The sequence below is a fragment of the Lactuca serriola genome, chromosome 1 (assembly GCF_051521515.1).
Source record: "Lactuca serriola cultivar US96UC23 chromosome 1, Lser_US96UC23_V15, whole genome shotgun sequence".
In the NCBI taxonomy this organism is placed as follows: domain Eukaryota; kingdom Viridiplantae; phylum Streptophyta; class Magnoliopsida; order Asterales; family Asteraceae; genus Lactuca; species Lactuca serriola.
Window position 1 is genome coordinate 116,770,380 of NC_136408.1, and position 6,570 is coordinate 116,776,949.

Genomic DNA, 6,570 nt, shown 5'->3' on the forward strand with positions numbered 1-6,570 from the left:
TTTTTATCTCGAAAATGCATTACAAAAAAAAAAAACATAATGTTTTTTTAAACAAATGGTTTTTCGAAAATTTTTTTTTCTGGTTTCATTTTTTGCACACATCTACCAAATAATAATATATTAAGAGCCAAAACAAATGATGACACTCAAAAAGAAACTATTTGTCGTCTGTCTTATTATGTAGTTATGCATATTACTAGAGACAATTCACGACAAAAATGCAACTATGCACCTTGCTAAAATCTATTCGCCAAAGGAACAATCTATACAAAAAAAATCTATATTATGGCCGAAAGGAACTATCTTGCGCCACAAACAAACTAATTGCTGCAAGGAAACTATCCGTCAGAAGGACCTATCTGTGCCCCTGCATCGCGCAGACATCCTACTAGTATATATATATATATATATATATATATATATATATATATATATATATATATATATATATATGTGCCAAAATATTTGAAAGCTTTGAATTTATAAGAAAATAAGAAAAAAATAATAAATTAGTATAATGTAAATGTTTTTTATCTTATAAATTTAAACAAATAAGTTAAATAAAGAAAGAAACTAATGAGCTTTAATTTTGGAATTTTTGAAATTAAAAGGTAAGTTTGTTAATGAAATTGATATCTATTTATTACTATATTTATAACAATTATTACAATAAAATATTATATGAAATTTAATAAAATACAGAAACTCGTAAAATGACATGTTGATAGTACATTGCTATTGTATGATATAATCATAGAAACTTTTTCAAATTGATAGTACATTGTTATTGTATTATATAATCGAGACAAAAGAAAATAACATACTTTATCACAAAATGGAAACATGGAACTATAAAATCCTTAAAATTCCGTAGAAACAATTTTTTTTTGAAAAAAATATATAAAATCGTAGGTTTTAGGAAACCTACGATTTCTTTTTTTTTTTTTTTTTCAGAAAAAAATCATAGAATCGACAATATATACAAATGTTTATTGGTTATAATTTTTTTTAATAGAAAAACCCAAAAAAAAAAGCCCTACGGTTTGGCAATTTTTTTTTTGTTTTGAGTTTTATGAAAAAAAATATCATGAAGTAATAACATATATACAATTCCGATCATGTTACATCTTTAAAAAAAAAAAAAAAAAAAAACGAAAAAAGTTTTCCGTACGGTTAATATGAAAGCATGGTGTACAAGTCGGCACTGCACAATCTGTATATTGCGCACTTGTACACTATAGGTTTCGTATGAAACCTGCGGTTTTATTTTTTTTCCATTTTTTTCAAAAAAAAAAAAAAAAAAAAAAAAAAAAAAAACTTAATTTCATATACAAAAATTATTCATAATCAAGAATACGGTAAAATTTTGATAAAAAATAGATAAATCTGATTGTTCTTTGGGTGCTTCATTGAGAGAAAAAAGTAATCAAACCAACAAAACAATAATGAAAAATGATATAATTTGGAAAATTAAACATTTTATATACTTTATGCTAATGGGCCACGAAAAAGTAAACGGATCGTGAAACAGTAGTTTATTACCACGAAAGAGTAGATTGAAACATTGACCGTAGTCAACTGTAACTAAGCTATTTTTTCATGGGCTATTTTTGGCTAACATGTTTTTTTTGGTATTTTGTGATAAGTAATTAAGAATTATGACTAGATTACTATTTTTCCCTAAAATTAATTCACAATGGAGAATTAGAAAATATTGGAAAAACATTGTTTGTTATTTTTATTAAACAGTGTTGCAATTCTTATAATAACTAGTATCAAGTAAGTGGTCATTTTAAATTCTTCATACCATGACAAAGAAAAATAATTTTATGTATCAAATCCAGCATCTCATTTCAATTCTTCACAAGAAAAACAATAATAAGGACGAATATGGTGACTAACACCTTGGTTTACAACTTTTAGCAATCGGTAGGTTTAAACGACACCTTTTTATTATCTAAATCAAAACCTACCATCAAATTCATCTGTGCCAAGTTCCCAAAAACGGGAAGATCCGTAGTCGACCCCATGGCTAAGCAAATAATATGTTTACCAACCGTAAAAAATATGTTGTCTCTTGTCAACTCGACATCTGCTCCATCAAAATGCATTATTACTTTAGGTACGTCTATAACTTTGGTTGCACGATAACACAGATTGAGCAACAGACTGCATTTGAGACTCTACGACAACGACTCTACGAGGCGCCAATTTTCACATTCCCTGAGGGAGTTGAGGATTTCATGGTGTTTTATGATGCATCGATCATCGGATTGGGAGCAGTCCTCATGCAGAGAGGACGGGTGATAGCCTATGTTTCGTGGCAGCTGAAGCCGCATGAAAAAAGATATCCCACACATGATCTGGAGTTGGGAGCGGTGGTATTCGCTCTCAAGATTTGGAGACATTATCTCTACGGGATCCGCCGTACCATATACACGGACCACAAGATCTTAAGACACATTATAGATCAGACGAACCTAAACACGAGGCAATACAGGTGGCTGGACATAGTCAAGGATTATGACTGCGAGATCCTTTACCATCCAGGTAAAGCGAATGTTGTGTCGGACGCCCTGAGTCGCAAGTCGGCTGGATTTTCTGTTCCAACGCCATGTATGAGGATATTAGTGGATTCTCCACTTGTGAGCTTGATCAGGGAAGCTCAGGCCGAGGGTGTACAACAGGAGAACTAGAAGCTAGAGAGGACTAAGGGCGAGATCACCAGGCTTGTGCAGGATAGTCGGGGATTGTTGACCCGTTGAGGTCAGGTATGTGTTTTAATGTCTGGTGGGGTCAGACAGATTGTACTGGAGGAGGTTCATAATTCTCGCTTCTCTATTCACCCGGGGACCACCAAGATGTACCGAGATCTGAGACTGTGTTACTGGTGGCCGTGCATGAAGAGATAGATCACCTGGATATTCACGAGATCGTTGCTCGCCATGGGTCATCGTGGATCGAATATACCACCAAGATGTTTGGTTCACCTCTTGATTCTGGCAGAAGTTCCATGAGGAACTGGGCACACGGCTACATTTCACTACAGCTTATCATCTGCAGACAGACGGCCATAGTGAACGGACCGTACAGAACCTCGAGGATATATTGCGGGTGTGTGTTATTGACTTTGGTGGGAGCTGGGACTCCTACCTACCCCTTGCAGAGTTCTCTTACAACAACAACTTTCATTCTAGTATTGGTGCTCCACCATTTAAGCTTTTGTATGGATAGAGATTTCATGCCCCGGTCTGTTGGGTGAGGTTGGTCACAAGGTGATGGGTCGGACCGAGGTGGTTCTGCAGATTACCGAGAAGATTCAGCAGATCAGGCAGCAAATGCAGATTGCTCAGAGTCGCAAAAGAGTTACACCGACCGACGCTGATCCGAGTTGGAGTTTCAGGTCGGCGACATGGTTTTGCTGAAGGTCTCACCCTGGAAGGGTGTGATTCCCTTCAGGAAGAGAGGAAATTTGGGTTGCCGATACATTGGGTCGTTTCAGATTATTACTAGGGTTGGCAAGGTGCCGTATATACTGGATCTTTCAGAGAAGCTAAGTCAGATCCATAGCACATTCCACGTTTCGCAGTTTTGAAAGTGCATTTTGGATGAGGATGCGGTTGTGTGACTAGATGACATCCAGGTCGACGAGTGCCTGAACTATGTAGAGAGACCGGTGGTTGTTATGGAAAAGGAGGTGAAGATTCTACGTAACAAGGATATACCTTTGGTAAAGGTACAGTGGAAGAATCAGAGGGCCTCCAAGTGGACTTGGGAGCTGGAGACCGAGATGCTGGAGCATTATTCGGAGTTTTTCATCGCAGCAGGCTTCGAGGACGAAGCCTAGATCAAGTGGGGGAGAGTTGTAACATCCTGAATCCTAGGTATGAAATTTAAGGGTATTTATGCATTTCATAGGACCTACTCGACGAGTTGGAGGCCCCAACTCATCGTGTAGAGATCAAGATGGTCGCGTAATTTACAAAGCCTACTCGATGAGTTGGAAGACCCAACTCGACGAGTTGGCTCCAGATTATGAAAACCCTAATTTTTAGGTTTTTTACCCTATAAAATCTCCTTAAGTCACAGAGGCTGACCCCTTATCAGCCTCCAAACCCTAATATCGATAGTGCAAACCCTAATCTCCATTTTCCTTCCATATTGTGAGCTAGTTGACACTTTAGAGCAAGATGAGGAGAAGTTGGTGAGAAAGAGGCAGGGATTTTGCAAGCATCTTTATTTTGGCACTAAGGTGGACTAATGTGAGTATTCAAAACCCGATTTTTATGTACGTGCATAGCTAGATCTTGGATTTTGTCCCTTTTCCCTCCTTATTCTTAGATATGCATGCATGGAGATTCATAAAGCTTGTAACTTTATGAATCTCTAGGTAAAAGGAGCCTCATAGTGGGTTAGATCTGACTTTTGATCAAGTTTGGTGCCATGCATGGAAGTTAGGTCTTAATTCTTCTTTTTAGCCCATTTTGCCTTCAAGACATGCATTGGAAATGGATGTCTATAAAGCTTCAATCTTTGGGACATCCTTGAGGTTAGAACCTCTTCTAAAAAGGAGTGGATTCCAGATCTCCAAGGTCTTGGGCTTAATGGTAAAGCCTTTGGGTTTACAAGGCTTGATTAAGAGTTTTTGGACGTTTGGAATGGTATCAGAGGATAAAGTTGGAAACTTTATCCTTTAAGGCATATTAGGGGTGCAAATCTAAGACTTAGAGTCCTTGGAATCAAAGAACCATTCAAATGTGTGCAACAGGAAGAGAACTCGATGAGTTGCTTAGCTAACTAGACGAGTCGAGTCGCGTTTTCCCGCTTTCTGGATTATGAGTGAACTTGGCGAGTTGGTGAGATAGCTCGATGAGTTAGTTAGGGTTTTTCCCGGTTTTCTGAGTTCTAAAGGAACTCGACGAGTTACTAGCTATACTCTAAGAGTTGGGTCAACATGGACTGCTGACCTTGACTATTGACTTTGACTTTGCCCAAGGTTGACCAAGTTTAACTTCTGAGGGTATTTTGGTAATTTGGGATTTTAATAGAATTAGTCATATGGTGGTTACAGGCAGTTGAGTTTGGAGCTGTGAGTTGGGATTCAATTTAGCGGTTCAGCACTACTTGTGAGATGAGTTTTCCTCACTATGCCAACAGGGTCGAAGGCACCAAGGCCGACTCTTCTTGGATTGTTATCCTGGTTATTGCATGATGATATGCTTAGTGATATTTTAGATCTGTATCCTGGTATATAGGATAATGCTATATTTAGTGACCTGTTAGGTCGATATCCTAGTATATAGGATGATGCTATGATTAGTGATCTGTTAGATCTGTCTGACTGTTTGTACATGCTAGCTAGCGTATGGTATTTATGTGTTGATTGTGTAATTGCGGGTGGGTTGAGGCGGTCCTGCTTTGTGCTCTAATTCAACAGACCCAGGGCGGCCCGGTTAGACTGAAGGCCCATTAGGGCGTACCAGTCAGGCTGAAGGCCCGAAGAACGGTCCAGACAGGTTGAAGGCCCAGTAGGGTGGACCATACATGCTGAAGGTTCTGAGAGTGGGCCAGAAAGACTGAAGGCCCGCTGAGGGCGGTCCAGTAATACTGAAGACTCTATATGCATGCTGTTTGTTATGATATTGTTCTGGTTTGTATGGCGTTAGTATTTTGTGGGAAACTCACGAAGCTTCACGCTTACAGTTTTGGATTTTGTTTCAGGTACTTCAGATGATAGTCGGAAGGCGAAGGCTTGATCGTGCACCTCTTCACATTTTATGATTTTGATTTCTAAGATACTCTAATATGAAACTATTTTGAAAACATTTTGTAATAAGTAATGATTTTTGGATGCTTGAAAAAGTTTTAAATTTTTATGAATTTTATGAATGTTACATTTTATTTCGGTATATGGAACAAAGAATGTGGGTTTCATTTTATAGGTTTAAATGGAAAATTTTGTATCACGTTTATTATTTTGTTATTGATGGAATTGATGAATCATTTTATTTTGTTTATTTTTACGACTTTGATCCAGAAAAAAGAAAGTAATTGGTTAAAGTTTGAAGTGTATTGTTATTTCTTTTTTTGGTAAAAGGTTACAAATACATTGCTATTATAACTATACACTAATGGAATTGGACATGCAAAGTTACTTTCTCCTCAAAATTGGGAATATGTTTTTAAGTAAAATCTAATAATAAGAAAGTTTTCATGAACAAAATGTTATATTTTTGTATATTTAATAAAATTAATGGTAACCTAGATAGGAAACCCCACTTCGCAGGGGTTGGATTCGACACTAATGAGAAGAAAACCGACGGGATCCTCAATATATCGTTGGTGATTTGATGACCATTGCTCATATTGGTATCAAAATGTAAGTATGTTGCTATTATGGATAAGAAATATAGTTACAAAAAATTGAATTTGAATCAAATGTATAACAATTAAAAGTCTAATCCTAAGTTACAAAACCAATAATACACTCGGTGATCCCGAAATGACCAATTTACCCCTACTTACTTTCCTGCCATCATCACCTCCCATCCTAGTTACTGAAATGACCAA